Genomic DNA, 26205 nt, shown 5'->3' on the forward strand with positions numbered 1-26205 from the left:
TTGGTGGCAGATTTGACGATCACAACAGACAGATAGCGTACTTTCGAATTATTGACCTTATCAACATGGCGACGCGCAATGCGTGCTGGGATTGACTGACGTCACACGCTCGGTGCCTATCGACTGTACCGGCAGGTCGTTCTTTGTTCCACTTCCAATAAGCAGAACGTGCGCATTGTATACCATTTTGTAACCACGTTCAATGTTTATACCAACCACCGACTGTGTTTCTGATGTTGCCGTCAGTAAGTACTTAGTCTAAACTGTGTCATAGAGTGAGAATAAGTGCATGGGATGTTTTTGTGTTTGACTTTAGAGCAGTTTTGTTTCGTTAATCTATGCGCCTCGATCAGTGCATGCACGGTTTGAAACAGGCACTCGACTCTCAATAGCGCTGCTCGCGCGCTCCCACATACATCCGGCCTGCAGCCTGGCCTTATCAACACAGCCAGAGCAGGCCGCGACCTACTAACTGCTAAGACAAAGAGTGGTTTCGGGCGCCACTGTGGATGGGATGGGTGGGAGGGAAATGGGGGAGGAAAGGGTAAATAGGCGGGAGGGAGTGGACTTGGCCAGTTATTTTTAACTCACGCCAGCAGTGTAGCTGACAGTACCTGTAATGGAATACAGTGGAGTGGGTGACGAATAATTTTCTTCAGAGAGTTCTACAGTTCTTAAAGGTATGTAAACATTTTCATCACAAGACTTACAAAAGATTTTTGCATTTTCTGTTACAGCACCAGCAGGTGAAGATTTCAAGACAGACAAAACAGTCAACATGCAGATGGAGCGTTCATCAGAAATACCAACATCGTCCAGTGCTGACAGCAACGTTGTTTGGCTGAAACTAGAGGCAGCTGAAATACCAACATCGTCCAGTGCTTACAGTGAAGTTGTTAGGCAGAAACAAGGGGCAGCTCCAAGCGGTGAGTGTGTAATGTGATATTCAGTGTGTGTCAAAGATGGAGAGCGGTGAGTGTGTAACGTGATATTGTGTGTGTCAAAGATGGAGAACCATGTTGTCGAAGAGTCATAAGCCTGTAGTGTGATGGAGACAACTCCAAGCGGTGAGTGTGTAACGTGATATTGTGTGTGTAAAAGATGGAGCACCGTGTTGTTGAAGAGTCATCAGCCTGTAGTGTGATGGAAGGTTGTGTACGTAAGGGTGAAAACTGATGAAACCCTGCAGTGTTTTTTTCTGAAAATGCGCTTTAACGGAACGTGTTGTGTAATTATCTAAGCATGTGTATAATTATGTTGTCATAATTCACTTTACCTTTTTTAGCTGTTCAAAAATCTTCAAATACCAAGGCTCGGAAACTAAAATGATACCCCATGGGAAATAATTTCTTGAGAAACCAGTGGTTCCATTTTCAAAATTAATTCATCATCAAATGTCCACTTTGCACAGGCTGTTCATTTCTGGTATGTGACCAAGCGGAGAGATTGTCTTATTCCATGCGGAGGCCTGGCCACATCTGAGATTGTGTTCCAAACTGTTTTGAGATATGTTTGCACAAGAAGGAATGTGCCGCTAAGTGTCATCTCTTTCTGTCTTTCGTGAACATATCTTCTTCTCTTTCAGGAAGAGAATCATTCTGTCTTTTTAGAGTTAATAATTTTTATCTTTTAGGAAGGTTCTCTTTCATACGTTCAGAAAAGGTCTGTAAACATGTTGTCACAATGAAGGGAAGACTTCAAACAGATTTAAGAATTTTCTGTTTCAGCACCAGCAGGTGAAGATTTCAAGAGAGAGAAAGCAGTGTGCGTACAGATGGAGCGTCCAACAGAAATACCAACATCGTCCAGTACTTACAGTATGGTGATGAAGACAACTCCAAGCAGTGAGTGTGTAACGTGATGTTGTGTGTGTGAACAGTGATGAGTGATCATGTACATTCAGTTATTGACTACTTGATACAGGTTTTAGATGTAAAAAATATTCGATTTACAGCAGTAAGCTAGATTTCCAAGAGAACGACTGTTTTATGACTTTTGACACGTAAAATATTTTGGTATGTTAAAAAAGAAGGGCCACAAAGTTTCTTTTCTACCCCTAAACTATGAGTTAAAAGGACAATGTTTCTTTTCTACCCTTAAACTATGAGTTAATAGGACAATGTTTCTTTTCGACCCCTAAACAATGAGTTAAAAGGACAATGCTTCTCGCATATCCTTGCTCAGGTCTCTTTGAGCTTAAAGTCATGTAGAAAATTATCTGGTTTCATTGACTTTTTTTGCACAGAGTTGAACACTGCATTTTTTCAACAAATTTCAGTCATGTAAATTGTCCGCCCAAAAGGCAAAAGTGTCCACCACAAAAATAAATGGGGGAGGCAAAAAAACTGATTTTAATGGTAAACTCGGAGCTCAGATGACACCAAATGGTGTTGGGTTCTTTGGAGACCCGGACCCCCCTATTCAAAGCGCCTTTGCTTCGCACCAGTAACTGGATGCAAAGCGTCTTCGATTGCTATTACTTCAAAATGCCTTTTTTACTTTTTACATTTTGTCAAGTTTTGACTAAATGTTTTAACGTAGAGGGGGGAATCGAGACGAGGGTCGTGGTGTATGTGCGTGTGTGTGTGTGTGTGTCTGTGTGTGTGTGTAGAGCGATTCAGACTAAACTACTGGACCGATCTTTATGAAATTTGACATGAGAGTTCCTGGGTATGAAATCCCCGAACGTTTTTTTCATTTTTTTGATAAATGTCTTTGATGACGTCATATCCGGCTTTTCGTGAAAGTTGAGGCGGCACTGTCACGCCCTCATTTTTCAACCAAATTGGTTGAAATTTTGGTCAAGTAATCTTCGACGAAGCCCGGACTTCGGTATTGCATTTCAGCTTGGTGGCTTAAAAATTAATTAATGACTTTAGTCATTAAAAATCAGAAAATTGTAAAAAAAAATAAAAATTTATAAAACGATCCAAATTTACGTTCATCTTATTCTCCATCATTTTCTGATTCCAAAAACATATAAATATGTTTTATTTGGATTAAAAACAAGCTCTGGAAATTAAATATATAAAAATTATTATCAAAATTAAATTGTCGAAATCAATTTAAAAATACTTTCATCTTATTCCTTGTCGGTTCCTGATTCCAAAAACATATAGATATGATATCTTTGGATTAAAAACACGCTCAGAAAGTTAAAATAAAGAGAGGTACAGAAAAGCGTGCTATCCTTCTTAGCGCAACTACTACCCCGCTCTTCTTGTCAATTTCACTGCCTTTGCCATGAGCGGTGGACTGACGATGCTACGAGTATACGGTCTTGCTGAAAAATGGCATTGCATTCAGTTTCATTCTGTGAGTTTGACAGCTACTTGACTAAATGTTGTATTTTCGCCTTACGCGACTTGTTTCAATTCCCATGCCTAATATTTAAGAATAAGAATAATAAGAATAAGAATACTTTATTATCTCATAGAGAAATTCAGGCGTGGTACATAACAATAGTACAAACAAGACATTGATTTTACATAAAACATATAGCACTATATAACAGGGCAGGTTATAGAAACACCTTCCAGATACCTCTCTGGACATTCCTTGCATTGTTCTTACGCATTCAGACATGAACACATCCATGTCTCATTTACACATCGCACACATGGACATTCTTATACGCTCAACTTACCCATTCACACATGGACATTCCACCACGCTCCACTTACACATTCTTATACGCTCCACTTACACATTCACACATGGGCATTCTTATATGCTCCACTCCCACATGGACATTCGACTACGCCCACTTACACGTTCACACATGGACATCTTTAAAGCACTGCGCTTACATTCTCGCACACCTGCGCGTATAACGAACTATGGCTAAACATCATTGCAAAATATCATAGCATACAATATATTTAATGTTATCATTGTCCTTGTGGTAGGTTAGCTTAAAAAGTAAGTGAGGCGGTCATAGCCAATCACAACTCAGCAAAATGAATCAGCTAAGGTCTTCTTCTTCTGCTTTCGATGATCAGCCAAAGTCAAAAGCTACCTGCCCAGACAGCAACATCAGTTTTGATTTAGTTTTCTTGTATATGTCTCCTGGTCACTTGAAGGCAAAGTGTCTCAACTGCTTTAAATCATGCAAAAATATGAAAGTTGCAAACCATCCAAATATAGGTGTTATATTCACCACAGATTGTCAAAAATCATTTTGTGTTTTGTAATAAAAAGAACAATTACACATGAGAATGCAGAAACTGATGCTGACAAAACCTGCAACTGTTTTGTTATGTTGCAATCGGACATTTCCGAACAGTAGACTTCCACTACATGGTTTTTGTGGTCCAAAGAATGAGATAGCGATATACGCATTTCTAGATGTGTGGGGGTAGTGTTGAGGCTGCGGCAACAACAAACAAACATAAAAGTTCAAGTTTTGCCCAAAGTCACTTTTAAAGGGAAGCAACTGACTTTTCTTCCTCTTGACTTAGAGATAAAACGTGGTTATTCCCCTTTGCACACGATTCCTTGAACCACTAAGCCTATGTTCCTGTGGTCGCAGGGTGTGTGTATGTTCTTTTTTTTGTTTTTTTGTTGTTGTTGTGGACAACGCCTTTATTTTCAAATTTTGCAATTATGAAAAAAGTGCATAGTGTAAAGGGTATTATGAAACACGAAGTTTCATTTCATTTTCAAACATGAATGTTAAATTTACGGGAGTACCATATCTAAATTTGCTAATGCACATTTTAGCAATAAGAACTAAATGGTTAATGATATCTAGACATATGTTGCCTGCATTTTCAACACAAACAACCCCAAGTAGTACAGATTTTGCGTTAAGTTTAACACGTACACCAGTTTTATCTAGTATAGTGTTTTCGACGTGTTTCCATAAAGGCTTAACTTTACTACAATCATAGAAAAAATGTTCGATGTAGTCTCTTTCGTGTGTGCAGTATGGACAATATTCACTGTCGGACAGTCCCATTTTTTGTAGAAGAATGTTTGTGGGATAGATGTTGTGAACAATTTTCCAGTGCAATTCTCGTAGTCTTGATTCTTTTGTTGCGTTTTTTGCTATAGACCAGCATGTTTCATTGACGTCAAAATTAAATGTATTTTTCCAAAATAAAACAGAACAGGGAGTGGAATACTTCGTCTTTACAATAAATTGCCTAATCAGGTTTGCAATCGTATGGTTCGTACCGTTAAAGGCTAAATAGTGTTGTTCGTTAATATCAGATGTAACAAACTCTGGGTTGTTTCTCAAGTATTTGGAGACAGCGGCTCTAACGACCAGGTATTCCAGATAGAGATTTGGCGAGGGCCCTAAAATTTCATTTACCATTTCAAATGGCATAATAGTATTGTTGTGCAACACATCATTCACATATGTAAACCCTTTCTGAGCCCATTTCTGATAATGAATAACCTGATTCTGGTAGACTATACCACTATTATTCCAAAGACACGTCATTTTTAACGATCCATGCCATGGAGTTTTACTATAATCTAGCCATGTCGAGGCAACACGTTACCAAAAAACAGACTTAATCTGATGAAAGCCTTTGAATTTTTTGTTCCTATAGTAGTACTAAAACAAGCTAAGTTCCTTCCAAAAGATTGAAATGTTCCTCTTGGTATCCATGTCCTCGTGCCATTCACATCCTTACTCGACAGTTTAATAAACCATTGACACAGGAATGAGTCTTGCATCACCTTGATATCTATCATATTTACCCCGCCCTGGTCTGTGTTACTGTTGACTACTACCCTTTTCACCTTTTCAAATGCTTTCTTATTACAGTCCCGTTTCCTCCACAAAAACCTATACAGTAGAGTGTTGATTTCTTTCAGCACCTTATCTGGCAAGCAGATGGACTGTAACACATACACAAACTGTGATAACAAAAAACTCTTAATTACGCATATTTTTCCGAGAATACCCAGATTTCGTTTTTCCCAGTTTAGAATTATTCTTTTAACTTTAGCGATTTTTTCTTGCCAGTTCATCTCAATTTCGGATGCGGTTTTAGCGTTTGAGAAGTAAACTCCTAAGATTTTTATCTGGTTTGCGCGTTTAAAGCCAAAATCATCCATGTTTTCATTTCTTTTGGAACCAATCAACATCATTTCGAACTTGTGCATGTTTAACTTAAGACATGATATTAAAGTAAATTGCTCCAGTATTTCTAAAACACAGTTAATGTCTTCTTCGTCTCTTAGAAACATGGTGATGTCATCAGCATATAACAATACTTTTGATATGTTGTCTGCTACGTTTAGCCCTTTTAGCTCTACACTCTGTCTAAAACGAATCGCTAGGAGTTCTACACCGATCACGAAGGCCAGAGGTGAGAAAGGACACCCCTGACGAATCCCGGAATTCACTTCAAAGTCTTCGGAAAGCCACCCGTTATAGCCAATACAACTTCTTGTATTAGCAAAAAGAACTTGGACCCACTGAACAAAGTCTAGACCGAAGCCTAGCCTTCTAAAGGCACTAAGCATGTATTTTTTGGAAATAGAGTCAAAAGCAGCCTGAAAATCGAGTGCTAATAGTACAGCAGGTTTTTCTTTAAGTCTGAAATATTCAATTATACTGTTCAAAAAAAGAAACGCATAGCTTGTAATATTTGGTTAATTTAGTTATATGGCTACAAGGATATCCACCAAACTGCAGAAAATGTTTATCTGGTCGTCGACCTTTCGTCCATTGCCACAAGTGAGCTTTGCACGTGACGCATGCGTTATCAGTGGCTACAATGTCAAAATTGCTCATTTGGCATGACCACTCGTCATGCTTCAGTGTAATCTCGTGAAACTCAGGGAATATTGAGCTCTCACCATGTCTTCCAAAACCCATAAAAGCGGATTGTTCGCCACAAAGAAATCAGACGACAATTCAGCGACGAAAGATGGCCCGATTGAGCAGAGAAGACCGCCAAATTGCATTGGGTCGTTTACAAGCAGGCCAAAGTCCAAGTGCAATCGCCAGGCACTTCCACGTGTCCCAGAGCACCATCAGTAGACTGTGGGTCAGGTTTCAAGCCACTGGCTCCGTTGCTGACTTGCCACGAGCGGGAAGACCAAGGGCGACAACTGCTGCTCACGACCGCTTCATACGGCTCCGCCACCTCCGGAATCGTTTCCTGTCGGCCTCATCTTCTGTCCAGGCTCTCCCCGGGCCACACCGATTATCGGACCAGACCGTGCGGAACCGCCTGCATGAAGCTGGTTTGAGAGCTCGCAGACCTCACAGAGGAGCTGTCCTCACCCGCCGCCATCGCCAGAACCGAGTGCAGTGGGGAAACCAGCACCTTCGCTGGACCGTCCGGAATCACTGGAGACACGTGTGGTTCAGCGACGAGTCCTACTTCCTGCTCCAGCGACATGATGGTCGGAGGAGGGTCTACCGGAGAGTAAACGAACGTTACGCGCCCAACTGTGTGGATGAGGCACCCGTTCATGGTGGTGGAGGCGTCATGGTGTGGGGGGCGATCAATACCGCTGGAAGGAGCACCCTGGTGCACGTCCAAGGGCGCATAACTGCCCAGCGATACGTGGAGGAAATTCTGCGCCCACACGCCCTTCCTCTTCTGGCTGACCAGGATGCCATATTCCAGCAGGACAACGCTCGCCCGCACACAGCACGACTCACCACCCAGTTCCTCACCGACCACCATGTCCATGTGCTTCCCTGGCCATCCATGTCGCCAGACATGAACCCAATAGAACACCTCTGGGATGAATTGGACAGACGTGTGCGCAGGCGAGAAGAAGCGCCGGCAAATCACCGCGATCTATTGCAGGCACTTCAGGAGGAGTGGGACACCATCCCACAGCAAGATATCCGGCATCTGATCCAGTCCATGCCCAGAAGGTGCCGGGCAGTTGTTGCTGCTCAAGGCAGTCACACCCCCTACTGACTTGACAGCCTCGGCACCCAATCGTATTGATTGACTGATTGATTTGAAGATGCAAATGAACTGTGTGTGCATTCAACTGTGTCCATACCAAATTTCAAACAAATAATCTAAATATTGGATTTTCTGTTAATTTTTTCGACAAATAAAACAAATTTGGCAAGTAGCAACTATGCGTTTCTTTTTTTGAACAGTATACATCATCAATTGTTCTTAAATGAGTACTAACGTTCCGACCTTTTATATAACCCAACTGGTCCTCGTGTACAACGCTATCTATAACAGTACATAGTCGATTCGCTAAACATTTTGCTAACACTTTGTAATCTGCATTTGTCAGTGAAATTGGCCTCCAGTTAGAGAGTTTGTCTTTCGGGAGGTTTTTCCCTTTATGAATAAGGGTTAACCATACCTGTCAAGTCCTACGCATTCTGCGTAATTCTTACGGTTTTTGAGTCACTTGAGAAAATGTGACTCTATGTAATCGGTCAGTGTTAGTCTGTCCGGCCGGCCGGCCGTCCGGCCGGCCGTCCGGCCGGCCGTCCGTCCGTAGACACCACCTTAACGTTGGACTTTTCTCGGAAACTATCAAAGCGATCCGGCTCATATTTTGTTTAGTCGTGACCTCCAATGACCTCTACACTTTAACGATGGTTTCGTTGACCTTTGACCTTTTTCAAGGTCACAGGTCAGCGTCAAAGGAAAAATTAGACATTTTATATCTTTGACAAATTTCATCGGATGTGATTGAAACTTTGTAGGATTATTCTTTACATCAAAGTATTTACATCTGTAGCCTTTTACGAACGTTATCAGAAAAACAAGGGAGATAACTAGCCTTTTCTGTTCGGCAACACACAACTTAACGTTGGGCTTTTCTCGGAAACTATAAAAGTGACCGGGCTCAAATTTTATGTGAACGTGACTCCCAGTGACCTCTACACTTTGACGTCTGCTTTGGTGACCTTTGACCTTTTTCAAGGTCACAGGTATGCTTCAGGTATGCATTGTGTTGTGAATAGCAATTTCTTCCTGTCCATCTGATGCCTCATATAATATTCAGAACTGCGAAAGTGACTCGATCGAGCGTTTGCTCTTCTTGTTCAGTGTTTTTTGGGTCCTACGTCGTATACCTCAAACCATACGCATTTTTAGCATTTAAAAATTTTTATTTTTTTTCTTTCTTTTTTTTCTGGCATGGACTGCCGTTCATTCATTTCTGAGGAGGAGCTTGCACCAGCCACACAACAGAAGTTCTGGCATGATGTGCGCCAGTTCTATGTGGCCTGTGTGAGGAAAATGTTGAATAAATTTCCATTTGGCAGTGAAACCCTGCAACAGCTTTAAGTGCTGGATCACAGTCTGGGAGCTGACACACTGACTGCCTTCTTGCAGGTCAAAATTAACTCTGAGGCATGCTGCCATGATTTTAAGGTGACTGGCAGCATGATTGACAAAGCAAAGATTTGCACAGATGAATACAACAAAGAACACAAGTGACAAATGACAAGTGAGAAAAAAAGGAACGAACAAGAGTGCAGTGTAAATGTATTACATGTAGTGGTAAATAAAGAGCAGTTTGTGTAGAAAGGAATTTATCATATGTGTTTTACTTTTAGTTTGCGAAAAACAATCTGATTGGTTTAGTGTGTATGCGTGAGAAGTTGAATTTGTGCGTTTAACCACATCCTGATTCACGCATTAACTATGGTTTTTGATCCCCAACTATGGTTTCTTATGAAGTACTTGACAGGTACTGTATGGTTAACACAGCCGCCGTTTGTGAGTGCGACAAGTGACCGTTTTGAAACGACGCATTATAGGAGTGAACAACAAGGCCCTTTAACTTGACCCAGAAAAATTTCAGAAATTCAGTTGTAAGACCGTCAGTGCCAGGAGATGAGCCGTTAATTAACTTACTTAGCGCCCTAGAGGCCTCTTCAACACTGATTTCACCTTCACAAACTTTCTTCTCCTCCTCTGTCAGACGAGGGGTTTCACAATTTTGCAAAAAAGAATCTGTATCGTTATCAATGTTGATGCTATTGTCACTGTACGCATATTTGTTTTCAAAGTAGTGTTTTTGAGCCTGCAGTATGTCAAACTGATCGACTAATACATCGCCATTATCAAGCTTGATGCTGGGAAACAATTTTGCACTGGCTCGAGATTTTTCAAGGTTTAAAAAGTACTTTGTATTTTTTTCCCCTTCATCAATCCATTTCATTCTAGATCGTGTTTGGGCACTTTTTAAGCGTTCATGCTCAAAGACTTCTAGTTGAAACTTCAGTGCCTCGCGATTACGAAGCAGATTTTCATCAAGCGGTTGTTTGGCAAGTGATGATTCACACTGTGCCAGTTTATCTTGTAAGTGCAAATACTTGTTTTTCTTTAAAACTGCCAGGTTTTTGCTGTACTGAATAGTTTCGTCCCTTATCTCTAACTTAAGTAATTCCCACCGGTTCTCAGCACTCTCTGGTGTGTCTGTGCGAAGGGAAGAGTCAATAAGGTTATTCATTCTTTCTACGAATACACTGTCCTTTAACAAGGCGTTGTTGAACTTCCAGAAGCCGGGACCTCTGGTCACTTCGGAACATTTTAAAGACACAAGCACCCCCCTGTGATCAGAGGAGGGAACAGAGTAAATCTCCGTTTCCAACACACTGTCCATTGCAGCATAGTTCAAAAACACGTAGTCGAGTCTTCTTGCAGTTAATTTGCCGTTGCTGATTCTTGACCAGGAGAATTCCTTGCATAGAGGGTTTAGCACCCGCCACGCGTCACATAGTTCGCACTCAGTAACAAAGTCGTTGAAAAGTTTAACGAGTGCTGGCGAGTGATTTTCGCCTGCGATGATGTCTAATTTATTGTCCATCACTGCGTTAAAGTCACCGCAGACTACTTTAAGATCACAATCACAATCACTAATTGTATCTGAAAGAGAAGTCAGAAAATGTTTAGTGTCAGCTAAGTTACACGGGGCGTACACATTGAAGATAGCCATTTCTTTAGTGCCAATGTTAACTTTTACCATCAGAATTCTATCAGAAATGATTTCTGTGGACCATGCATGGGGAAAGTGTTTTCTCACCAGTATTACCTGGCCTCTACTATGACGAGTACCAGCACAGTACACAACCTCACCACCCCATTCTTTCTTCCACTGCTCTGCATCTTCGGGCATTATGTACGACTCTTGCACACATACAATGTCATATTTCTTTTCCTTTAACATTCTAAATATCTTTTTGCGTTTTGATGTATTCCGGAGTCCTCTAACATTTAAGGAGAACGCTTTGACACCATCTGCCATCGCTGGAGTGAGATAGTGTAAATACTAAAAAAAACAACTGGTGAAATCGCAGAGCCATAGTACGTAAGTCCGTAAGCCAAAGCCGGGCCGTCGTCGTTGGGTTAGTCGGTCGGTCGGTCAGCCTTTCTCCTGGCCTTCTTCATCGTGAGAGGCCATCTTCGCCATCTTCGTCGGTGTTCCTAGCGGGCTACCAGAACGGTCCCGCTTGGGAGTGTAGGAGCGACTTCTGCTCTGGGTGCCAGCGCGGTTTCCAAGACGCCCGCGGTCAGTTGTGTGAGACATTGAGTTTCTGCTTTGTTCGCTGTTGTTACCCGCAGCCGCGGACAGCTGTTCTGGCTTCTGCTGGTCTCCTGAAGCGGAGCCAGAGTTGACGTCAAGATCACAACATGGCATAGGTGTCAACCTATCATTGGTGTTGCCCTTATATGAGGCCTTCCAAAACCTTATTAGACAGCTCAATACCTTATAAAATTGTATTGTGCCCACGTGTTGAAAAATGGCTCTTCAGGTCGTAAAATCCAGAGGCACGCACTTTCACATGTTTCCTGCATGGGACACAAAACGAGTAGTCTGGGCCTTCTGATGAAGATTTAATCCATCCAGCGTATGCACCGTTGTTAAAAATTGGGCTCTCCCACTCTTTAAGATGTCGTCCGGATCCACTTTGCGATGTAGTTTTCAGCTTTTTAGCTGGAGGATAACTTTGCGATGCCATGCTTGTTGATCGACGCTTGATAGAATGTACCGGAAACCGGAAGTGATTTATAGGAAGTCAAGTGGAAAAAGAGTCTGAGTATGCGCAATGACAACGTTTGAGAGTCGTCTGCATGAAAGCGTCGATCGTTGTCTCTCAATCTCCATTGTTATCATTCATTTTAACTTTGCTGTAATTTTTTCTTTTCGCCGTATATTCTTCTTTTGGCCGTATATTCTTCTTTTGCCCGTATAGATTTTCCTATACACCGTATTGGGTAAAAAATGCATTTTTCCCGTACAGCAATACGGCCAAACCGTATAGGTTGACACCTATGACATGGGTCGCCACTCTTGTGGCCCGGTTTTTTGCATGATCTACATACCACGTCCCCCTGACACGTGGAGACATGGTGACCCGTCTCTAGACACTTTGAACAGATCACGGTCTTTTTCTGGTTTTGTTCGCGGTGATACACTTTGGCAGTGAAGAAACTGACTTTGAGTGTTTTCTCTAGTGGGGTGTTTGGTGTGGAAATGAATACAAATCTTCTCCCCGTGAGAAACCGGGTTAGTTTTCCATCAGCGTCTCTGGCCCTTTCTTGTTTGATGGCTGATCGGAGTTCTACTCCAACCCTGATAAGGGCAGTTTTGATTCCAGAATCAGCCACAGATATAGGAATGTCGTCCACCTAGACTTTCGTCGAAGGTTTCTCTTCTCCAGTTTCGTTGCGCAAGATGAAGGGGTTAGTGTCTGCGACTTGCAGAGAGACCCCTCTGAGGGAAAGTCCCTTGACCAAAAGAGTGTTACGAGCCTCAGTGGAGGCAGGGTAGATTCTCCATAGACCTTTGATGTTTTGAGCACCGAGAACCGTCTCGCGCCCAGAGACCCTTTCTGCCGCGACACAAATATCGATGCATTTAGGTCGATCACTGTCACCATTTGGAATAGCACTGTTTTTTTTATAAAAACTGGCAGTACTTGCGATGCCATGGTTGCACCACACAGGTGTCCACAATCAAAGAAAGAACACGAAAATCCTGTCCAGAAAATCTGCTATGGTGGGCCAAAGGCCAAAGCCCTTGTCAAAATGCAAAATGTGAGATGGTGAGCCAAACTGTTTTTCTGAGAAGTTGTGTGCCTTGAATCTTTTTCTGTCTTTCGTTAATGTGTCTTCTTTTCTTTCAGGAAGAGAATCTTTCTGTCTTTGGGAGTTGTGAATTTCTATCTTTCAGGAATGCTGTCTTACATACCTTCAGAAAAGGTATGTAAACATTTTCATCACAAGACTTACAAAATTTTTGAATTTTCTGTTACAGCACCAGCAGGTGAAAATTTCAAGACAGACAGAACAGTCAACGTGCAGATGGAGCGTACATCAGAAATACCAACATTGTCCAATGCTGACAGCAACGTTGTTTGGCTGAAACAAGAGGCACCTGAAATACCAACATCGTTCAGTGCTCACAGCGACGTTGTTTGGCTGAAACAAGAGGCAGCTGAAATACCAACATCATCCAGTGCTGACAGCAACGTTGTTTGGCTGAAACAAGAGGCACCTGAAATACCAACATCGTTCAGTGCTCACAGCGACGTTGTTTGGCTGAAACAAGAGGCAGCTAAAATACCAACATCATCCAGTGCTTACAGGGACGTTGTTTGGCTGAAACAAGAAGCAGCTAAAATACCAACATCATCCAGTGCTTACAGGGACGTTGTTTGGCTGAAACAAGAGGCACCTGAAATACCAACATCATCCAGTGCTCAAAGCGACGTTGTTAGACTGAAACAAAAGGCAGCTGAAATACCAACATCATCCAGTGCTTACAACGACGTTGTTAGACTGAAACAAGAGGGGCAGAAACAAGGGGCAGCAGAAATCCCAATTGATTTTGGAACCATTGCAGACACAGCTTCATTTTCAGAACAAGATTGGTGTACATGTTCAAATGATATCAAGCGTGAAAAAGACGGTGTGGGGGAGGGTGGAGACATGTTGACAAGAGGAAGACCACATGCCTGCCTTAAATGTACAACAACATTTGGTCAAAAGGGGGGTGTAAACAAACACATGTTAACACATACAACTGAACAGCCACATGCCTGTCCTCATTGCAAAGTGATATTTGCTCGGAAAGGGCATTTGAAGACCCACATGTTGACACATACAGGAGAAAAGCCGCATGCCTGTCCTCATTGTTCAAAGAAATTTGTTCACAAATGGCATTTAAAGACCCACATATTGACACATACAGGAGAAAAGCCACATGCCTGTCCTCATTGTTCAAAGAAATTTGCTCACAAATGGCATTTAAATACCCACATATTGACACATACAGGAGAAAAGCCACATGCCTGTCCTCATTGTTCAAAGAAATTTGCTCAGAAAGGGGATTTGAAGAATCACATGTTGACACATACAGGAGAAAAGCCACATGCCTGTCCTCATTGTACAGTAAAATTTGCATGCAAAGGGAGTTTGAAGACTCACATGTTGACACATACAGGAGAAAAGCCACATGCCTGTCCTCATTGTTCAAAGAAATTTGCTCAGAAAGGGGAGTTGAAGAAACACATGTTGACACATACAGGAGAAAAGCCTCATGCCTGTCCTTGTTGTTCAAAGAAATTTGCTCGGAAAGGGTATTTGAAGACCCACATGTTGACACATACAGGAGAAAAGCCACATGCCTGTCCGCGTTGTACGTGAAATTTGCTCTCAAAACAAATTTGACGACTCACATGTTGACACATACAGGAGAAAAGCCACACGCCTGTCCTGATTGCAAAGTGAAGTTTGCTAAAAAAGGGACTTTGAAGACCCACATGTTAACACATACAGGAGAAAAGCCACACGCCTGTCCTTATTGCAAGGTAAAGTTTGCTCTGAAAAGGCAATTGAAGACCCACATCTTAACACATACAGGCTTTTGCCTCATGCCTGTCCTCATTGTTCAAAGAAATTTGCTCACAAATGGCATTTAAAGACCCACATATTGACACATACAGGAGAAAATCCACATGCCTGTCCTCATTCACACTATTTCACTGCTGCAGCGGTTATGCTATCTCAGCGGCAGGCAGCTTGGAGCAAGCAGGCCATAAATAGCCTACCCTGCGCTGGCGGTGACCTCTTTAGTTTCGCGGGGAAATGCCAGCCGCACAAAGCCCTTACTCTGGAACTGTACAGCGTGTGGGCCAGTGTGAAAAAATACGTGTTTCTTGGTATGAAATGGACTGGTTTGCGTGACTTGAACGTTGGATTACCGTCATCTTGTGTATATTGTTACTCGGATATTCAGGCTTTGTGTATGTGCAAACTAGAGTTCCAGAAGGGATTCGGTTTGTTTGATGTTGAAGTAATACTGCTATCGAATCTACCGGCAGGTCGTTCTTTGTTGTATCAGAACGTGCGCATTGTATACCATTTTGTAACCACGCTCAATGTTTATACCAACGACCGACTGTGTTTCTGATGTTGCCGTCAGTAAGTACTTAGTCTAAACTGTGTCATAGAGTGAGAATAAGTTTTTTAGGCTGTTTTTGTGTTTGAGTTTAGAGCAGTTTTGTTTCGTTAATCCACGCGCCTAATCAGTGCATGCACCGTTTGGAACAGGCACTCGACTCTAGTGCATTTCATCTGTTCTGTTTTTTGTATTGCTTGTTTTGCGTCCCCCCCCCCCTTTTTTTTTGTGACGTGTTTATTCCTGACTTAATGTTGTGACTGTAATTGTGCTTATGTTCTTGCCTGTCTGTATCAGTGTATATGGTTTTGATTGTTTATTGTTATCAATTTCTTTCAATTTGTAGTCACTCTATTTATTGATTTAAGGTGTCTCAGTTAAGAATGGCGGCAGTGCAACATACAGAAGATCTCCATATATTTAGGCTAAATGCTATGTGCAGAATTTGTGGCAGAAGATCAAAGGCAGCGAAGGACAAACATCATACCATTAGGCATTGCAAAAACTATGCATCAGGGTTGTTTCAGTTTCACGGTATTCAAGTTTCTGAAGAAGCTAATGGCACCACTTTCTCAAGTACATTGTGTGCAACATGCGCTGTTCGTCTCAGCCAACAAAAAACCCCTAACATTCCACCTCAAGGATTCTCAAAAGCAATGCATAGTAACATTGAAAAAACAAAAGTGATGTGGACACAATACAACTCCAAAGTGGAAGTAGCTGACTGTAGTGTGTGTAAAACGTTTGCCGAACAAATGGCCGGTTGTCTTAAAAAAAAAAAAAAAAGCCAGTGAAAAAGCTGCTAGTCCGCAAAGAAAAAGCACATGTGTTGACAGTACTGCTGCCTGTACAAGCACTTCTATTGTTGAAACCTTTCAGCCACAGTGGCAGCTTCAATGGGAATCACTGCAACAAATACATTAAAGATGAAGTGATTACTGCCGTAGCAGACAGCGTAGAAAGAAGGGCATTTATCCTGACAGATGATTATGGCGTGCACACCCTTGCAGGTCAAATCAAAGACAAACACACCCGTTTGAACAGTCTTTACTCCAGTGTGCACAGGCTTGTGTCACACACAAAACCAGTTGGGAAAGATGACCTTCCTGGCATCCAAGTAGCTATTTCTGAATACATGGAGTTCTACAGAGGTAACGTGTGCCTTGACAACGTTAATGTCATCCCAAAGCAGCACATACTTGAAGCACATTGTGTAGAGTTTATGGAAAGGTGGGGGATGGGGCTTGGTTTGATGGGTGAACAGGGCGGCGAAAAAATACATTCTGACGTCAACAATTTGAAAAGGAGAGTTTGGGGCATGAAAAACAAGGGACAGCAACTTTGCCAGTTAATGAAAGAGCAACAAATTAAGACCTCACCGATGCTGCTTGACACCCCGCCAAAAACAAAATCCTAAACAAGAATGATAAAAAGTCATTGAGGCCTTTAGCATATTGACACAATAACAGCTCTAAAACATTGTTTTTTGTTGTTTGTTTTTCTTCTAAAATTGTACATATTGTTTTTTTTCTTCTTCTAACAATGTACATTCTGTTTTTGTTTTGTTTTTCTTTCTAAAAATGTACATAGTGTGTGTGTGTGTGTGTGTGTGTGTGTGTGTGTGTGTGTGTGTGTGTGTGTGTGTGTGTGTGTGTTCATATGCGTGTGAGGGAATGTGATCCCGCGTAAAGAGTGTGTTTACACTCACATTTGAACCGTTTAGTTTGAAATTACACCCACTCTATTCCATTACAATGCACGTCATCTTTTTTTTCTTCAGCATCTCAGAGAAATAACAACCCCAACTGTTGTGCTGTGTTGTTTTGTTTCGTTTTGTCTGTTCTGTTTTGTTTGCGATAATGAAACAAACGTTAAATTGTCGTCGGATCGACGAGTTTTGTTTCCTGTGGTATATATACAAGTTTGTGAGAACAATACGAGTGAAAAACTGTGTTGAAAAACTTTCAAATCGACTTGTGTGCTGCTATTGGATTACCGTAGGAGTGGACGTCAGGTAGGCTTTTTGTTTTCTTCACATGCAGCTAACAATTTGCATGAACATGTATTGAAAGACCGTTTTTTCTTTCTTTTATATTACAGGCATTAATTACACTATTTTGAATTATATAAACGCAAAACAAATTTCACATGCGCACCATACGCATGCCTATAATATGTTTTTAAATACGACTGTATATACTCTGTTGTTTGTATATATATTTTGTAAAGTGTTGTACATGTATATCAGTGTACTTAGGGATTACCTTTGTCTTTTTGACTCACATGCGAAGCAAAAGTGAGTCTATGTACTCACCCGAGTCGTCCGTCCGTCCGGAAAACTTTAACGTTGGATATTTCTTGGACACTATTCAGTCTATCAGTACCAAATTTGGCAAGATGGTGTATGATGACAAGGCCCCAAAAAACATACATAGCATCTTGACCTTGCTTCAAGGTCAAGGTCGCAGGGGCCATAAATGTTGCCTAAAAACCAGCTATTTTTCACATTTTTCCCATTTTCTCTGAAGTTTTTGAGATTCAATACCTCACCTATATATGATATATAGGGCAAAGTAAGCCCCATCTTTTGATACCAGTTTGGTTTACCTTGCTTCAAGGTCAAGGTCACAGGAGCTCTTCAAAGTTGGATTGTATACATATTTTGAAGTGACCTTGACCCTGAACTATGGAAGATAACTGTTTCAAACTTAAAAATTATGTGGGGCACATGTTATGCTTTCATCATGAGACACATTTGGTCACATATGATCAAGGTCAAGGTCACTTTGACCCTTATGAAATGTGACCAAAATAAGGTAGTGAACCACTAAAAGTGACCATATCTCATGGTAGAAAGAGCCAATAAGCACCATTGTACTTCCTATGTCTTGAATTAACAGCTTTGTGTTGCATGACCTTGGATGACCTTGACCTTGGGTCAAGGTCACATGTATTTTGGTAGGAAAAATGTGTAAAGCATGTGAGTCGTATGGGCTTTGCCCTTCTTGTTTTCCAATATTTTGTGTTCTTTTATTGTGACACATTGATTATGATGTTTTGTTTACTGTGTTGTCTTCTGTCCTCTTATAGATTGTGCCGTGCTTTCGGATGTTGGGTTTCCTGTTTATTTAACTGTAGCATACATGTGTTTTTCAGATCTGTAAGGTGTGGTATAATTATTTACTTGAAGAGCAAACACCTTTTTTAATTCTCTCATTTAGCCTTTTTTCTGTCTTGTAAATTGTGGCATGTTTTGTTTCATACGATTGACATACATGTATTATCCGCCTATGTGTTGTCTGGGGCTAATATCATGTGGCACTTCAAGCGGATTTGGGTGAGCGCGCGCGAGCTATTTTTTTTTCTCCTGTGGTATATTATATATATATACAAGTTTGTGAGACTTGTATAGGAGGGCCGTGAGGTAAGCTTTTTTGTTTTATTCACATGCAGCTAACAATTTTCATGAACATGTATTGCCGTAAGATCTTTTTTCTTTCTTATATGTTACTGACATTATCTACACTATTTTGAATTTTATATCACACTATTTTGAATTTTATAATTATATAAACGCAAAACAAATTTTACATGCGCACCATCAATGACTTTTACAAGTAGTCCTTGGCATAATATGTATGTAAATACGATATACTCTACTGTTTGTATATATTTCGATATACTCTACTGTTTGTATATATTTCGTAAAGTGTTGTATATATATATGTGTATGTACTTGGGGATTACCTTGGTCTTTATCTTTCATTATTTTGTGTTCTTTTATTGTGGCACATTTAGGATGTTTTGTTTACTGTGTTGTCTTCTGCCGTCTTATATATTGTGCCGTGCTGAAAACACGCATTCTGAACAGTGCAGAAAACGTTCTCAGTTTTTTAGGCTCGGCTATCTCTCTAGAGCGCGCGAGCTACAGATCTTATCAACACAGCAGCTGCTAACATTAACAGAGCTGAGAGCTGGGCCACGCTAGCTGCAGACAAAGAAAGAGTCGTCTGTCAGGCGCCACTGTGGATACAATGCTGGGGCGGGGTAGGAGGGAAATGGGAAAGGAAAGGGTAAATAGGCGGGAGGAGAGTGGTACTGCCGGTTATTTTTAGCTGGTGCCAGCCTGGAGCAGAGAGTACCTCAAATGGAACACAGTGCATTGTTCAAAGAAATTTGCTCAGAAAGGGGATTTGAAGCCCCACATGTTGACACATACAGGAGAAAAGCCTCATGCCTGTCCTCATTGTTCAAAAAAATTTGCTCGGAAAGGGGATTTGAAGACCCACATGTTGACACATACAAGCAGGGTTCGTACAGGTCATGGAAAACCTGGAAAGTCATGGAATTTGATTTTTAATTTTCCAGGCCTGGAAAGTCATGGAATTTCAATTCAAGTCATGGAAAGTCATGGAATTTAACAAAAATAAGAAAGAAAAAAAAGTAACCTTTAGCACGCCAGCGGCGATTTTTGTTGCCCAGCCATTCCCCGATTTGCGTCGCCAGCACAAGGCTTGTTCGTATGACCAACTTCTCGTTCGTATTTGCATACGAGAATAACGGTATTTTTAACGGCACTTGAGCCAAAGCGAGGCTCACTTCCTTCCGTTATCTCGTCGTGTCGTCTGCGCTGCATTTGAGTCGGTTTCGTCGAAGTTTTCTGCTTTTGTTTTTGCATCGATAAAGTACTTTAGCGCTTCGACAAGCAAGACGGAGGATGATGAGTTTGAAACTTTCTTTCGAGTTGTTTCTTGACAACAAAAAGTATGCGGAATTGGAACGAATTACAGAGGAAGATCTTCGCAATGAACTGTGTATCGCGGTGCAGAAAATGACAGTTCGTCAAGTCACAGTGACGGTTACGAAACGGAATTTACGAAAGTGCAGATGGATACAAACAGTGGCTGGTCCAGTTTAGTGAAATGACAGGACCAGCAAACATTACCGATAATCTGATTGCGTAGCAAATGCTTGACTTGCTTGTCGAAGAGACACTGCGTAGAAACTGACTCAAATTCAGGGCAAAGCAAGCCAGTGTTAAAACTGGCAGTGACAAGACGTAAAAAGTTTGCGTGTTCGGAAATGGTGGATCTAGTCATGGAAAATGTTATTGAGAATCATGAAAAGTCATGGAATTTTGTTTCTAAAAACCAGTGGGGACCCTGTACAAGAGAAAAGCCACATGCCAGGAAGCACCGCGAAAGCATTATTTGTCATATTTTATAGATTTACACCATAAATATGTGTCAGTGCAGATTCAGCAGAACAAATGTTAATGTCAAAGTCCAACAAAGTATATATCTAAAATAGGTTCTTCTGTATGGAAACTGAAGTAGACGATTGCAGTCTTTATGCAATGATTAATGACTCCAAATGAGTTACACATGGCTTGGCTTGCCTCACATTCAAGGATGACAACTCTTCCACAACCTATAACACCCAGACACAGAGTTATCTCCACAATCTGTCCAATTCATAAAGTGTTTTTCTACATGCGTGTTTAGTACTGCTGATACTGCCTTCACAAAGTATGCATCTGACTAAGTGCCAAAAGGTGCGCACGAAAAGCGGACAAAGGGGCTAAAAAATAAAAGTTGACAAACAAGACTGATATTGTGATTTTTGCTAAGACAACAGATGTTGGAACCCAATTATATGCACTCAAATTATTTCACAAATAACGGGAATTTCGTTCGTTATATTATTCAACATGGCACTGAGACGTAGCATTCAGGTTATCTCGCACGTTTCTGAAGCTAGGGCTTTGAAACTTGGCACACTACCAAAGTATGGTGACCCCCAGATATGGTACAGATCACATTAGACCACATTGAATTTCAAGGTCACAGCTAGGTTAAATTTTCTTTCCAAACTGGACAATTGTCGTTGTACGTCTTACATGTTTTAAAGCTAGATCAGTTAGACTTTACATACTTTACATACTTTCAGAATTTCAGAACAAAAGTGACCACCTGGTTAATCTTTCTAAAATGTCAAGGTCACAGTGGGGTCACATCTGCTTCAAAATTTGGAATAGTGTCAATTCATTCAGCGCGTTTATAGCACAAACTTTGAAAATACAGACATTTTTAGTGCATGATGACCTCTCTACGCGATTACAGTTTAGGTTGAAAAGGTCAAGGTCACAGCAGGGTTGCGTTGAGGTCAAACATAAAGATTTGTCATTGAGGATTTCTCGCATGTTTTTGAAGCTAGGGCTTTGAAACTTGGCACACTTCCAAGGTTTAATGACCCCCTTGTGTGGCGCAGGTCGCATTAAACCTCATCAAATTCAAAGATCACAGTCAGGTGTAAAGTTGCTTTCCAAATTGGAAAATGTTCGTTGTCTTACATGTTTTAAAGCTAGAAACATTACACTTTAGCCAACTTGACATACTTTTAGAATGTTGATGACATTTAAAAAGAAAGTGACCTGGTTAATCTTTGTCAATTTCAAGGTCATAGCGGGGTCAGGTTTGGTTCAAAATTTCGAATATTTTCATTTCGTCAATGCGTTTATAGCACGAGCTGTGAAAATACACACATTTCTAGAGTATGCTGTCCTTTACACTGTCTAGTCTTTATAAAGTCTTGTTGAAAACGCCAAGCATCAAGGTCACAGCGGGGTCTTGTTGAGGTCAAAAATATAAATGTGTCATTGGGGTTATCTCGCATGTTTTTGAAGCTAGGGTGTTGAAACTTGGCACACTACCAAAGTTTGATGACCCCCAGGTATAATGCAAGTCACATCAAACCTCCTCAAATTTCAAGGCCACAGCAAGATTAAAGTTTCTTTCCAACCTGGACAATTGTCATAGTCTTGCATGTTTTAAAGCTGGATCCATTACATTTTACACACTTTCAGGATTTGATACAATCTTTTACAAAAAAGTGACCTCCTGGTTAATGTTTGTCAAATTTCACGGTCACAGCAGTGTCCCATCTGGATCAAAATTAGAAAAATTGTTAAATTCTTCCCACGCGTTTTATAGGGTATGATGTTCTCAACGCATGGTGAAAGTCTGGTTGATAAAGTCAAACGTCAAGGTCACAGCGGGATTGCGTTGAGGTCCATAGATAAATGTGTCATTTTCACTAATGCCTTCTAGTAATACCTCTGAAACGTCAAGGCTTCAAAGGTTTAATGCTGTTAGGTTTATGATAAAAGTGATGCCAATTTTCATGATACGTGAAGCTTTCAGAGGGGTCAATTTGGAGTCACACAAACAGAGAAAATCTGTATGCGACTCACTTTTTGCCACACGGAATATAGATAAGAACCAAATTATCTGTTGTTCTAGCTTACTTGACATTAAAGAAAGTGACGATCTGATCATTGTTGATCCGAACTCAAACCTGTTGTGACCTAGTAATATAACCAGGATCAACCAGACAAGACTTCGATGTCCAGAAGTAGTCAAACCTCAAAACAGTTGGAAGTATCCAAGATGTAAGCACCATACACTTTTCAAACAATATGTTTTGCTTTGTTACAAAATATTGACCACACTGTGACCTTGAAACTTGAAACAGATCAACCAGACTTTGGTTTTGGTATGGACAGAAGTTTAATAAAGTTACATTTTTACATTTTTTACCCAAACCATACCCCTAGGTCGACCAAACTTGGTTCATGTTTGAAGGTCATCGAATCCTATAGAAGCGAATGATATGTCATTGCTCTAGCTTTTAAAATCTTCAAGAAATTAATAAATTTTCCATATTTTGATTCGAACATCACTCCGTTGTGACCTTGACATTTCACAAACGTCAACCAGACTTTGGTCACGTCAGAAGGGGCATCCAACCCTAGAAATGATTAAAGTGTAAACTCTAGTTTTAAAAATGTTCAAAACATTGATCATTTTCCATTTTAAGATCCCAAATTGACCCTGTTGTGACCCTAAAATTTGACTTGGGTCAACCAGACTTGGGTCATGTTTGGAAGAGCTCAAGCTCTAGATCTACAAAGATACACATGTGTTTAAGTTCTAACCGCAGAAATATAAATACGAGCTAGTGACTATAACGTAGCCACGTTTTGAAGCTTAAAAAGAATCAACTTTCTGGCCTGCACTCGACCCCAATAGCTGTGACTTTGTAATTTGAGTATTATCACCCATACTGTAGTCACGTGTAAAGGTCATCGATGAAGTTTTAACTCTCTAGCTTACAATAAATTTGATAATTTCATAACTTCGCATTATTTGTGCTTCAACTTGACCCCGCTGTGACCTTGAAATTTGACGAGAAACATTTGAAGAATCATTAAGCAAAGGCGTTGTGCGAAGTGCCAAGGCTATTGCTTTAAAGGCAATGCAGAAAATCATTTGTTATCCTTGTTAAGCCCTACGCGACCGAGTTGTGACCTTGAAATTTGACAAGGGTCAATTATACTTCTACCATGCCTGAAGGCTGGCTTTTTAGCACCCAACTTGTGTGAATTTTCAAAGTTCTAGATATACAAAATTATTGGTCAATAAATTGATAATTTTCCATTTTGATGATCCCACCTCGACCCTGTTGCGACCTTGAAATATTACAAGACTTTAATTTCCATCTCGGAGAATTATCAAGCAAATGTGTTATACCAAGCTCAATTTCTCCAGCTTCAAAAGCAATGCCACCCATAGACAACCCAGCTGTGATCATGTCTTGAATTGTACAAGGGTCAACCAGACTTCCAACATGTCAGAAGGCTATTTAGCCCCGAATATGCGTGAAGATTCAAAGTTCTAGCTTCACAAGTGTCTGAGAAAAAAAATGCCGTTTTTTACAGGCAGGAGAACCAGTCGTGACCTTGAATTTTGTTGAGGATCGACTTGATCTTCTCCATGTCGAAGGATAATTGATCGATTGCGTTGTATGAAGTTTCAAGGTCCTAACTTTAGAAATAAAGCAGAAATGGATAACAGTCTGTTTTTTTAACCCATGAGCTGTGACCTTGAGATTTGACAAGGGTCAACCAGACTTTCACTGTGTCAAAACGTTATCAAGCCCTGAATGTGTGTAAAGTTTCAAGTTTCTAGCTTACCACAAAATTGTGAAAAGGATTATTTGTTTGTTTGTTTTTTACCCGTACGAGACCCTGCTGTGACCTTCACATTTGACAAGGATCTTTCTGAACTTCTTTGTGTCGGAGAATCATTGAGCTACGGCGTTTATGATATTCGAAGGCTCTCCCTTTAAAAACAACGGAAAAAGGTGATAATTAAAAAAATAATATTGGCCCATACGTGACCTTGAGATTAGACAAAGGTCAAACCAGACTTCCACCGTGTATGGAGGCTATTAAGCCCAAAAGTGTGTGAACTTTAGGGTTCTTGCTTTGAATAATTCTGAGAAAAAGGTTAATTTCCGTGTGTTTTTTTTCTCACCAACACGAGACCTACGGGGATATAGCTCAGTTGGTAGCGCGCTGGATTTGTATTCAATTGGCCACTGTCAGCGTGAGTTCGATCCCAGGTTCGGCGGAAATTTATTTCACAGAGTCAACTTTGTGTGCAGACTCTTTTCGGTGTCCGAACCTCCCCCCGTGTACACTACATTGGGTGTGCACGTTAAAGATCCCACGATTGACAAAAGGGTCTTTCCTGGCAAAATTGCTCAGGCACAGTTAATAATTGTCTACCTATACCCGTGTGACTTGGAATAATAGGCCGTGAACGGTAAATATGCGCCGAAATGGCTGCAATCTACTGGCCGTATAAAATTTCATCTCCCACGGCATCACTGCAGAGCGCCTAGAACTGTACCCACGGAATATGCGCGATATAAGACTCATTGATTGATTGATTGATTGATTGACCTTGCTATGACCTTCAAATTTCTCAAAGATCAACCTGAAAGTTTCCTTGTCGAATGATGATTAAGCAAAAGCGTTGTTTGAAGTTTCAAGGTTCTAGCTTCAAAAATCTCTGAACAAATATTTTTCTTCCGTTTTTTTTATCTCCATTTGACCCAGCCGTGACCTTGAAATTTGACAAGGGTCAACAAGACTTTTACCATGCATGGGGGCGATTTAGCCCCAAATGTATGTGAAGTTTCAAGGTTTTAACTTAAAAAAGTCTCAGAAAATAATATATTTTCTTTTTTGAGAATGTGTTGCACGCAAGACATCACGACAAACGCTCGTGTTTTTATTTTGTTGCTTTAAGGTCGACTTGCGTACCCGCTCTTTCGCTAATCTCAATTAAAATTCATCTTGGAAGTTCGGTTTTATTACGCTTATAATTAAGAAGATTAAACTAAGACAACAAATAGTTAGTGTTCCCATTAAACTCGATAAGGTACAGTAAAACCTGTCTCTAACGGACACCCTTGGGGAATGGTAATAGTGTCCCTATTAGACAGGTGTCCCTTCTTCACAGGTGGAGGGGCCGGGGCAAAATTTTACAAAGAGCACGTAAAATGAACAAGACACTTTTTGTCAGTCCTGTAGTATTTATTTATTGGATTGAACATGAGACTCACTGAAAATGTGAGTAAACAAATGATACATGTAGCAAACAACAACATCCCCCCCACCTACCCCGTTCCCTACACACACACTGTGCATTCAAACTTACGCAAGTCGGACGTCACAAAGCTAAAAATAGCTGACTCTTCATCAGTCATTCAACGGGAAATTCCGCAGTGTGTCTCGACCAAATTGGGTCAGCTCTTGTTTCATTCAGTTTTTCTAGTCTCAGCATAAATGCATGGAACACAAATTTAGCTGTGTTAACTATTGTTTCCTTCGAACGATTGCTTACAAAGAGAGAGAGATCGAGAGAGAGATTAGTAGGAGGGGGGAAGGGGGGAGTGGTAAATGATAAATGGTTGCCATACCACTCC

At 40.9% G+C, this 26205-nt stretch overlaps 1 long non-coding RNA gene across 1 annotated transcript; it reads left to right on the plus strand.

Moving 5' to 3' along the window:
- Positions 1-564: 564 nt before the first annotated feature.
- On the plus strand, positions 565-20201 carry LOC138949777 (uncharacterized). Its single transcript, XR_011450438.1, has 3 exons — positions 565-926; positions 1728-1844; positions 13225-20201. It is a non-coding gene; the product is annotated as an uncharacterized lncRNA (long non-coding RNA).
- The last annotated feature ends 6004 nt before the right edge of the window (positions 20202-26205 follow it).

The sequence above is a fragment of the Littorina saxatilis genome, linkage group LG16 (genome assembly GCF_037325665.1).
Source record: "Littorina saxatilis isolate snail1 linkage group LG16, US_GU_Lsax_2.0, whole genome shotgun sequence".
NCBI lineage: Eukaryota > Metazoa > Mollusca > Gastropoda > Littorinimorpha > Littorinidae > Littorina > Littorina saxatilis.